Raw genomic sequence first — 12500 nt, 5'->3', positions numbered from 1 at the left:
CTCTTCCCTAACACCCCCTCTACTCTCTCTCTCACTTCCCTCCCTCATACACTCTTTTTCACTCTCTCCCTCTCTTCCCTAACACCCACTCTACTCTCTCACTCACTTCCCTCCCTCTTACGCTCTTTTTCATTCTCTCCCTTTCCTGTTAAGATAGTTATTTCAGTTACATTGCCCAGCATTTTTGACATTTTATATTTCACCCCTTCCCATCCCCCTTCCTATCAGGGCTAAACTTGAATTAAACCCTAATATCTGTCATTTTTGACATTTTGTTTTTCACCCCTTCTCAAACACCCTCCCCCCCTCTCTGCTGGGGCTGAACTTGGACTTAAGGGCATCAGGAGTGCCACTATTCATCTCACGACTTCAAAAACTATGGATTAGACACTAATATCTGTCATTTATTACATTTTATTTTTCACCCCTTCTCACCCCACCCACCTTCCCATCGGGGCTGAACTTGGACCCAAAGGGCATCAGGAGTGTCATTATTCAACTCAGAGACTTCAAAAACTATGGATTAGACACTAATATCTGTCATTTTTGACATTTTATTTTTACCCCTTGGCGCCCCCTTCCTATTGGGGCTGAACTTGGACTTAAAGGGCATTGGGAGTGTCACTATTCATCTCGGCAACCTTGAAAACTATGGATTAGACACTAATATCTTTCGTTTTCAGTTATTTTTACATGTCACCTCTTTCCCACACCCTCCTCCCTTTGGTGTTAGTGATGCCTTACCCCAAAAGTACTCTTTTCCAGATCGTAAGTCATATGTGTACCAAGTTTGGTTGATATTGCTTACTGCATTTCAGAGCTGTGCTAGAACATACACACACATACATAATACATACATCCATTATATATATATATATATATATATATATATATATATATATATATATATATATATATATATATATATATATATATATATATATATATATGTATATATATGTATATATATATATATATATATATATATATATATATATATATATATATATATATATATATATATATATATATATATATATATATATATATATAATTTGTCTTTGTACGAGCACGCAAGTACTTTTCTATTGGTGTGGGTATTTAACTACAACCATTCTATCTATAATCAAAAGAAATCTCCGGTAAAGCTGAATGAGAACGAGTAAAGAAAAAGTTACCTTTCCCAGAGGAGCTAGCTTAGAAGACAGCCACTTTCCTGTAAGGAGGAACCTGAGAGAATGGCGACCTCTGCGAGTAAGTCGGTTCATCCACGCCTTTGATTTCCTTCGTCACGTAAAAGCAGGTGTGACAAAGTAGTAAATGATATTAGCAGAAGACGTCAAGCTATGCTCACATTGTCGCTAAAGTTTTTACCATTAAAAATTCATCGCTCCAAAAGCGTAGCAATACAGCCTGAATAATTTAACAGGTGGTAAGAAAAAAAAATTGTATTACCTTACAAGATTACAATAAAATACTGTTATCATAGCATACCTTAACGGTAGGTTAAAAGAGGCATCTAATGCAGTTTGATACTTTTAACTATCTCAGAAATCGTGGTTACTGTAGCCGCAGACAAATGAACAGAGGGTTGCAGTTATAATGCTTGAAAAACGAGGGTATATGGCGAACGCCAAAGAGAGAAACAGAACATCTACAGTAACTAGTGCAATCTGGAAATAGTATCCCCATTAAGCTAATGCAAAGTATTGATTTCTACAGTGCACAAAAATTTAGAGAATTCATTTTGGTTTCGCAGAGCCAAGGAATGTTAATAAATCATTCGTATATATGCTTCTGTGTCTATGAATTTTTGGTGGTTCGAAAGTTCCACCCACGAAAATGCCACCACGAACATTGCACCTAGAAAATTACACCTAGAAAATTACACCCACGAAAATTTCATCCATGTAAAAAATCCCACCCACGAAGATTCCACCCAAGAAAATATAGAAATTATAGAAACCAATAAGGAATATAGAAATATATGATGTCAAACGTATATTTTAATCTTAAAATATAAATGCTTAAAATATAAATGCTTTTTAATTGTTTAAAATGAGTTTAAAACAAACGGATCTGAAATGATATAATACTTTCTCATGGTTTTTAATGCAAATTATGCGATATACCTTTTAGAAATTCCACAGTACATGATGGCTGATAATTTTCAACAAGATTTTTCGGTCTTTCATTTGTAGACTTGTATTTTTTTCTTTTCTGGGAGGCATCATCTCGTCTTCAATGAACACTCTTTGTTTGTGTAAGAGCTTCCTCTTTTTGCAGTAAGAACAAAGTCCCCACAAATTTGTATGCATGCTTGTTAGAGGGGCTCTTAGAGCACTATTAACACTTCCAACACGATTATCCGTCCTCGGTTCGTCATTTAGAGTACACGCGTAAACCTGATCGTGAATACCGGTCCTAACACTTGCTGGTCTGGAAAATCCTTGGCACCATGTCCCTCATGTAGGTTTGGGTCTTTGACAGAAACATTCCAGGCAGTCTGCTTACAATGCCAGCAAACTGGCTTGTTGAATCTGACCCTGTAAGTTCATGAAATCCCATAATCGACAATCTCTCAGAGTTTGAGTCTGATTTGGTGAACAGCAATGAAGCGCTTCTTTCTAGCAGTTCCAGCCTGCAGCCAAGGAATTGGGTTAGTGATTCTTGGTGAGCCACTAGCAGAACAAGAATGTCGGTGTCCCGGCTTTAGATAATGACCTGGACAAATCCCTGCTGTTTTGCACCCTGAGCATGGAGAATAATTCGTTTATCTGCCTTTTCATGGTGAGATCTCATTGAAGTGATTCTCTCAGAAGAAGACCAGCTTTTGGTTCGTTCCATGAATCCCCCAGCAAGTACAAGTTCCCTGCCTTCTTAAGCTTCAAAGGCCTCCATGAGTTGTGTGGACAAGAAGTTTGCAAGACTTGCCTTGTTTTCATTGAGGTTGATGAAATGATCCCAGTTTCCAATGTTTTGGTCTCTGTGCTCCACACACTGATTGATGGCTTTGTTTTTCTTCTGTACCCTCTGACCGTGTGTTCCTGCCTTGATCGAGTGTGTTTCTGCCTTGATCGAGTGTGTTTCTTTTCTGCCTTGACAGGAGTGACATGTCTTTTAAAGTTACAGTCCATTCAAACAGAGTTACAACATCAAGGACGACACATGTTTGTGTGACATTTTGTGGTGGAACATCTTCAATCAACCATTTGATCGAGATATGGGCCAGGTTTGCTTTGCTTCTTGGAAACCGGAGTTTTGGTCCAGTGTTGCCAACAACAGAGGGACTGGGTCAAGCTCCTTTTCCAGAAGTTTGCTGACATCAATTTCTCACTCTACTTCCATGGTTGTAACTAGGCATCGAAAAAGATCTCAGTCTGCCTTGAATAACACTCTTGTGCTTTGCAACTGTGATCTCAGTTCTGTACATGGAGTTACATGTCTTCAGCTTTTTTGTCCTAATGTTGTTGAAGAAATTGATGTTCTTTTCCACGAGTTTTTCATGAGCAAAGTCACGTACAACAGTTTTTCTGATATTTTCTGCTGTCAGCAGATCATTTGTTACATCCTCACCAGCAACATCCCCTGTTGTGAGCAAAATCAAGTTGGGGGATTCCTGAATGAAGAGATTGAACTTCAAAAACTGGCTTGTAATTCTTCCTCTGTCCTCTTGGTCTAGTTTCATTTTTGCTGCTCCAAAATCCCTGTGCCTGAGCTCCTCTTCATCACCTTCATATGTAGTTACCAACTTGAACATAGCTTTTGAGTCCTTTGACAGCTGTGCTCTTGCATTGTGCATCAAGGGCCATCTGTCTCCAGCAGTGTCTATTCTAGATATACCTATGAATCCCCCAGTTGTTTTGCCAGTTTTGTTGATGTGCTCAAGGGCTTGATCATCAGGAATCTGGTTGAACTTTTGAGCTGTCTCTTTTGTCACAAAGTCTCCTATGAATCCTTAGTAGACTTCAGGTACAACGGTTTGAATTTGTTTCATGTCTGCTAGGAAGACGATCCCCCATCGGGTGTAGTTCACATGATCAAATGCTGCAAACCATGGGAGCATCTTGGCAAATGACGAGAGAAACAGAAGCCAGTCACCTGGCTTCTGTGTGTGAAGTGCAGCAGAATGGATGCAAGTTTCATGTAAGTTCTCCAGAACTGGAATGTTGGGGAAAACTGGCTGCACTGCTCATCAAAGTCTTCAAGAACATCAGAGAGTTGCCAAACTTCTGTGTGCAATGATGCAAGGGACATCTCCAAAAGCTGTCGTCCTTGCCCTTGAAAGCCTTGGCAACATTTGTTACTGCTGTTGTGAGTTCTTCCCTGATAGTCTTGTCATTTGACTCTGAACAGTTTGTGAAACACTTCCAAAGAAAGGCCCAGAGATCTTCCAAAGTGAGTTTGTGGGCACAGATCACTCGGTTCCAAGGCTTTCCTTTCAAAATGTTGAGAGCAGTAGTTTCTCCAAATACGCCACTTTCAGTCCAGATGTCAACAAGTCCAGAAGACTCCATATACCGTCCAATTACCTTTGAAAAGTTCACCTGCACTTGGAAGCCACCCATCATGACAACATTTTTGCACTCCTTTGGTTTGTCCCATTGCAGCATTTTGGTCTTGCAGTACAGCTGCTCCTCAGAAGTTATTGAATCCTGCATCTTTTTTTAATGATGAGTCCTTAAGAGCTGCTGGGACAATCATTAGTGGTTTTTTGGCATTGAGAGGTTGCACGAATGCCACTTTATCTCCCAGAAATTTTGCAACTTCTTCCTTTCCATCACTCCTGTATGGGCCTGCATTTGCACCATATTCACGTAAAAGGGTCTCACTGCAGTATGCTTTGAGGGAATAAACGTGTCCCTCTGCTATTCCTCTCTTCAGCTCTTTTCATGATTGTTCCAAAGCAATCTGCTTGCTCATCTTCCATCCCAGAAGAGTCCACTTCTGACATCTTTCTTTTGAAAAGTATAGTATTTCAAGCGATACTTCCATTCTGCAGCAGTAAGGTAGCTGATGCCTGCCAGTCTACCATGGTCTGATCACATTTGCAAAGCTTGAGCTTTGTATTGAAAGTACACTTTGTCATCACTTGGCAATGCTTTGAGTCTGTAACATCCAACTGGCAAAACATGCATTTTGCCCAATTAATAGGACTTGTGTCTGATCTCAAAGACTTTCTAACAGGTTCAGCCTCAAAGTCTGGTAAAACTTGCATTTCCTGGTCTGCTGATAATTTCTCAACTGGATTTTGCTGACTTTTATGCAGTCTTGCTTGTGTCTTACTTGTGAAGGATGAATAGCACGACTTGTGCCAGGTGAGCTTATCTTTTTGATCAAGAACATTGTGTTCTTTAAATGACTCAGTGCATTTGAAGTATGGTTGATCATGGTACTTAAGTCTTTCTACAATGCTGCCATTAACACTACACAGTGAATCATCACTTACCAGTCTCAAGTGATTGCTTTTGCTTGTTGTTCTCACATCTTGGCAGAATATACAGAGATCAAAATCAATTCCTGAGGCAGTATCGCGGCTTGTAGATGGCTGCTTGATGCTTCATTTCACAGGATTCTGAAAACAAATTGTTGAAAAAGGCATTAGCATACACTCAAAAAAAAAAAAAAAAAATAGCTGGCAGGATGAACAATATCACCCGTAAAATTTCATTCCACTTAAATAATTCCTTTCAAAACATGTTTAATGCATCAACGTGCATAGGAAAAGACATAAAGTTTGTCTTTGAGCTCCAACTAAGAGCAGAAATATGTGAAAACCCCCATTCAAAAGTCCTCCATTTTGTATTCAATATGGCAGCCAAACTATTGGTTGAGCAAGGTGGCATCCCATCTGAACACGTTTACAAACATCATAATAATAAATTCACCCTCTCTTCAGCCTGTAGTTCTAGTCCATTTATACAGGTTTGTTCCCTCAAATTTTCTAAATTTTCCCTAAACAGTTAACTTTTCAGCCTCATTACTTTTCATATCTATCAATATGGATTCTAAATGATCAACTACCTTTTCCATTTCCTTTTCTTTTTCTTTTTCCTTCTCTTTATACTATCACGAAGTGTTCCAAGTACCTGGTTATTACACAACTAATCATATAATGCAAAAATCTACTTCACTTCAGCCAGATACCTGAACTCTTATATCAATAAAATTACGACTGAGTACTCTAAAGGGTGAGAATACTTTATTTTGAATCGCCGTTCTTTATTATTATTATTATTATTATTATTATTATTATTATTATTATTATTATTATTATTATTATTATTATTATTATTATTATTATTATTATTATTATTATTATTATTATTATTATTATTATTATTACCACATAGTGATTATTCATCTTTGTGCGGGATCCGTAACTCATTGCATCATTGTGTGAATTAACCTAAGGACAGCATCAATTAGTTTAGCTGCACTACATTTTCCAGTCACATATATATCTTATTCCTACGGCTACAAGTTATAAAGTGTATTATTCAGTTATTGTATTTAAGATATTTGTGTATAAATTAGTGGTAAGGATATTTTTTTCCATCTAGTGCCTTCGACTCTTGTGTAAGTGGTTATTTTCGTCACTGGGTAAGTGTTGATTTCCACCTTCCACTTGTTCTCTCCCTAGCTCTATTTTATGAGAGTAGCTAGAGGAATGAAAGTAGTGCGTGAGTTTTGTAGGTGTAAGTGAATTTTCAGTTCCTAGAGCAGTTTCTTTCAGGGACATCTTTTGTTTGATTAAGTTTTTGTGATAACAATTAAGTTGTTCTTTGTTTTGTTTTCCCTCTATTAAGCATTTCTTCTTTATGGAGTTCTGTGTTTTGACTTAAATCTTTGTCTGTTGCTAGCCTGTGAAATATATAAATAATAATTTGTTCGGCTCCGAGGCAAAATCCTGAAGTTTATAACAAATTTTGGCAACATGACAGGATCTTTTTTGACAAAACACAGACTTTAGTGGGAAGACTCTTGGAGAGGTGTGCAAATCAGTGAACGAATTTAGGTTGTTAGGTTCAGGTCCTCAGTCAGAAAAATTTATATTCATGCATTATTTTGAGGATGAAAAGTCAGCTATTGCCTGCTTCCTTGCTGACCCAGAATGGGAAAGCAATCTGTATGAAATGAAAAGGGACCAATTATTTTGAGTAACAGTTTCTCAACATAGGTTTAGCCATGGAGGTTAAAAAAGGGGACTCCTTTTGTTTGAGGCGGTTAAGGCTGCCAGAGTATTTTCATGATATTGCCTTGTAATATGTATATCATTCCATGAATTTAATATATTTAATGTTCTAGTTGTCGTGTATTCTGTATATTAGTCTTAGTTATATATGAATGTCTTTGTGGTGTCAGATCTCAAGAATTAATGATTTAGATAACTTAATAGCGTAATTTAGGGTTAATAATACATTTTAATAGTAATGTAATATATCAGCAACACGTGTGTGTGTTCTGCAAATGGTTTGTTTTGCTTAGAGTGTCATCGTGCAAGATAACGTGTTGACAGGTCAGGATAATAGTCGAGTCGTGTAAGATTTTTGTCTCGTGAGAGAAAGACGAATGATTTCACATCATTACATTTATTGTTCGGATCACATCCCATACGATTTTCTGTTTGAGTCACATACGCCTTTTTGAGAGTAAAAGCATGTTTCAGTCAATTACGTCATGTTTTGTAAGATTGCAGTTCAAAACGTTTTGCTCGTGATGTGACATCAACTTCCTTTTCTAGAATTTTCTCTGGTATCTCGTTCCCAAAATGCCTTAATAATGACATCATCTGATTGTTTTTCTCCTAGTTGAAATCCTAAAAGTTTGCTGTTTCTGATTTTAGAGACCTTTCATGTGGTTCTCTCTCTCTCTCTCTCTCTCTCTCTCTCTCTCTCTCTCTCTCTCTCTCTCTCTCTCTCTCTCTGAAAAGAGAGAAGTTATTAACGTAAAATATTTGTGTGGTCATTAATCTTAATCTCACCTTTTGAGATCTGATAGTAGCGGTAACAAGTGTATATATTCGTAATGGTGCCTAACAAAAAAGCATGTTTTGTGAATATTGAGCAGCTGAATTTGGGCTGACTTGTGAAAGTTTTCACAAGTTTTTGTAAGGTAAAGTGAATTTTACTTATTATTATCATGGTATAATAAGGTATATTAAGGGATTTTTGCCTTAGTGAAATTGTTGTTGGTAAATCTTTTGTGTATTTTTGTGTGTTCTTGTGTTTGCAATCTCTTGATTTTTCATATTTTATATAGTGGTGATTTAACATTTATTTGATTAGCATTTTAAATATTTCTTGATAATTTAACATTGCATACTTGATTTAATTTTCATTTACTTAGATTTTCTTTTCAAATCTGAAGTATTTCTGAATAGTTTAAATTTTGCTTGATTAATTCAATTTCTTGATAAATTAACCTTTGTAATTTAACTCAAGAATTAATTAAATTTTGTGTTGTTTTCAAGTAATAGTAAAGTTTTTCAGATTGTGACTGTAATTATAAATTTTGAATTTAAAATAAATTTTTATGATATTTAAAATTTTTACAAAAAGTGTTTCATTTATTGACCACCAGTGTGTGCACAAGGCAAAGTGATAAACATGTTTTGTTCCTTTAGTTTTGCTGAAGTGAATTAAGACCAGGAAAACAAAGTTGTTTGATGGAGTGATGCCCTTTTACTCTAGCATATTTCTTGTTTAATTGTTGATACCTCAAACTTGTTTTGATAAACTTAGTTTGATTTTTCACATGATTAATGAGCTTTTTAATGGATCACTGTTACCCTTAGAGTACTCAGTCAAAAATTTTGTTGTCATGAAGGTTCAGGTATCTGGCTGAAGTGAGGTAAATTTTTGAATTTTGTGGTTAGTTGTGTAATAACCAGGTACTTGGAATGCATCATGACAATATGTATATATATATATATATATATATATATATATATATATATATATATATATATATATATATATATATATATATATATATATATATATATATATATATGTATATATATATATACAGTATATATATATAAAAGTAAATTTTTGTATATTTGTTTGTCCACTATAGAAATCCAAACAGCTTGACAGACCCAGAAGAAATTTTGCACATGGCCTCTATGTCACCCCAGAAATTTATAACTCAAAATCAAACCATACCCTGTGACAGACATGCAAACACAGACAAAACAAATGGAATTTTCATTTTTATGTCACCTTTTCCTTCAGTTTTCTGGGTTAATTCTCATTTTTCACCTGACGCTTCACCTTTTCTTCTGGTGCTGCCAGAAGTATGATTAACCTACAACAATAGATCCCCTATAACATCAATTTTTTATCAGAATTTACATAAATTTTGATAACGTATGATAATGAAAAATATAATTGTTTACTACCTTGGTAAAATCTACATTGAAAACCTAAATCGATCATTCCTTTCCTTTCCGCACATGCTTAGTAGTGGCTAAAAGCTATGCTTTCAGCCAGCAGAAACCACTAACAAATTCTCTCTCTCTCTCTCTCTCTCTCTCTCTCTCTCTCTCTCTCTCTCTCTCTCTCTCAAACACTTTGGAGCGAAATCTATCTCTGTCTATGAGGTTTATCCATAACTCTAATACCTACTTCTTTGCAAGAGCAAGCACACACAAAAGGAATGTTTATAGAAAAATAACTGTTAATTTAACATATGTGACATCTGGCAACCACTTCATCATGCAAAAAGTGATAATCACAAGTCATTTGCCCACCCATTCATACATATGGTTAAAGACGTTATATTATATAATATGTAAATAAACATACTCCATTTTTGTGTACGGCGTTAAAATGGTCCTACACATGATCCTACGTCATTTATTACATGATCACCAACATCATGTAGGAAGAACAACACGTTGTTGGCTGTGCTGGAATAACTGAATTATCACCTTGGACACTCCAGTGGTTGACAGCTGGAATTAATTAACTTGCGAATTGTCAAAACACTAAACTGCATACGGAAGATAAGTTTCTTTTCACATTGCTTGGTACTGATTACACTACGTAACAATTTTTACAAAAGTTTTGTTTATTTTATTTTTTTACTATTTATTAATCATTTTTCTCTGCTGATTCCAAAATGTAATTATTTTTTCTGTATCATCGACCGTTATACAAATATATCGTCTTTCAATTATATATATATTCGGAACTGTTTTATGTTCTGCTACCAAGTGAATATCTAATTTTCTCTTTGAAATAAATCAATTACCAAGTTCTGCTATTTTCAGGATGGCTACTAGAGGGTGTACAAATTCTCCAGATTCATTTTGCTATGTGTGTGGTTATTATATTGAAAAAAAAAAACAGGTATTACATAAGATAAGATGAAAGGTACCAAATTGTGGATAGCGTACAGACTCTATTTCGGAATGCCCATGGGTGACCAGGACAAACCATGGGCCCCCTCATGTGATATGTGGAGGCTGCTTGATCTACTCTAGAAGGATGGTTAAGAGGTACAGGAAGGGCAATGCCTTTGCCGTTCCCAGAGTATGGAGAGAACAGAAGAACCATCACGATGATTGTTACTTCTGTATGATTGATGTGACAAAGTACAGAAAAGTGAAAGGAAGACAAGCCCTTCAGTATCCAGACATCCCATCATCTAGAGCACCTGTCCCACATGATGGCACCTTACCAGTACCACAACCACCACAAAATGTAAGTATACTTATCATACTCTCCAAAAGTCTTACTTTTAACTAACTTGAACATAACGTATTTACTAGCTATGCATTCATTTTCCTAAAGATGTATGGAATACTAACGTTGTTCAAGTCTTTGTTTAAGTTGTTATGTGTAGTTATTTCTTTCTTTTCAGATGGAAGGTGCAATGGATATTTCATCTGAAGAGTCAGCAAGTAGCAGCAGCCAAGAAATGGAGGAAGCTTTCGTACCAAGAACGACTTCAGAGCCTCACTTTCCAAATCAGAGTGAGCTAGATGATTTAATCAGGGACTCAAATCTTACTAAGTCAGGAGCTGAACTTCTTTCATCAAGGCTGAAGGAATGGAATCTACTAGGGGAAGACTGCAGGACATCTGTGTACCGAAAACGACATGAATTTGAAATTTACTATGACATTAGTAATGATCTGTGTTACTGTAAAAAGATGTGACTGGATTGTTTACTGCTATTGAGTCAAGCATGATCCTTCAGAATGGCGACTGTTCATAGACGGCTCAACACGAAGTCTCAAAGCAGTGTTGCTCCATAATGGAAATAAATATCCATCTTTGCCTCTTGCACACCCGTACAGAAGAAAGGAAACTATGATAATGTCAAACAACTTCTTGACAAAATAAATTATGCTGAATTCAAGTGGGATGTCTGTGGTGATTTCGAGATGCTTGCCTTCTTGCTTGGTTTGCAAGGGGGATACACAAAGCATTCATGTTTCCTTTGCTTATGGGACAGCAGAGCTGATGATGATCATTACAAGAAAGTTGATTGGCCCCCACGATTGGAACCACAGCCAGGAATGTTAAATGTTCTCAGACAGCCTCTAGTAGATTCCAACAAAGTCTTATTACCACCACTTCATATTAAGCTAGGATTGGTAAAGCAGTCTGTGAAGGCCTTAGATGCTGGAGGAGAAGCTTTTCAAGAAATTCGTCTCATGTTTCCAAAGTTATCTGAGGCTAAGATCAAGGGTGGCATATTTGTTGGACCCCAAGTAAACGCAATGTTGAAGTCGGAGAAACTGGAAAGAGCGATGACAAAAGTTGAAAAAGAAGCATGGTGTGCATTTCGTGATGTAGTTCGTGGATTCCTAGGAAATCACAAGGATCCTAATTATAAACAAATGGTAGCAAAACTTATTGAGAACTTCAAGAAACTGGGTTGTCGTATGTCCTTAAAGGTTCATTTTTTGCACTCTCACCTAGATTTCTTCCCCGAAAACTTGGGTGATGTCAGTGAGGGGCATGGTGAGAGATTTCATCAGGACATCGCAACAATGGAAAGAAGATGTCAAGGACGATGGGATACTGCTATGGTGGGATATTTCATATGGTCTCTAGTCAGAAAAGATGCAAGTATGTACTCTAGAAAATCTCGATCGTCAAAGCACTTCTGATCTAAAGAAAAGAGTTATGAAAGCATTTAAAGTGCAGAATTGTATTGTTTCTTTTTGTTCTAACTAATACTGTACTTCCTAAATATCTTTCATTACATGAAAAAATACGTATTGTGGTGTAATTATCCTTAGAATATTAGAATAGGTTGAACCATCATACTGCTGTAGAGAAAAGTTGGGTATAGAACGAGAAAATATGAAATTAAGAATAAATTAAAAACTATCGATATTACATCAAAACGAATGTGATTTTTTAATTCAGTGGCAAAAAATACATATATAAACATAAAAAAATACAAATAAACAAAACATGTGTTACATTGTGTTACCAGGAAGATAATGACTGAAAATTCTAGATTAAATCTTTACAG

The 12500-nt window shown here is 36.1% G+C and overlaps 1 long non-coding RNA gene across 1 annotated transcript in view; it reads left to right on the top strand.

Annotated features, from left to right (window-relative positions):
• Window positions 1-12500, top strand: part of LOC136841765 (uncharacterized) — a 255318-nt gene that overhangs the window by 177885 nt on the left and 64933 nt on the right. The window lies entirely within an intron of this gene.

This window comes from Macrobrachium rosenbergii, chromosome 9 (genome assembly GCF_040412425.1).
Source record: "Macrobrachium rosenbergii isolate ZJJX-2024 chromosome 9, ASM4041242v1, whole genome shotgun sequence".
NCBI lineage: Eukaryota > Metazoa > Arthropoda > Malacostraca > Decapoda > Palaemonidae > Macrobrachium > Macrobrachium rosenbergii.
Note: the sequence above shows the minus strand (reverse complement) of the source record. Positions and strands in the feature narration are given on the sequence as shown.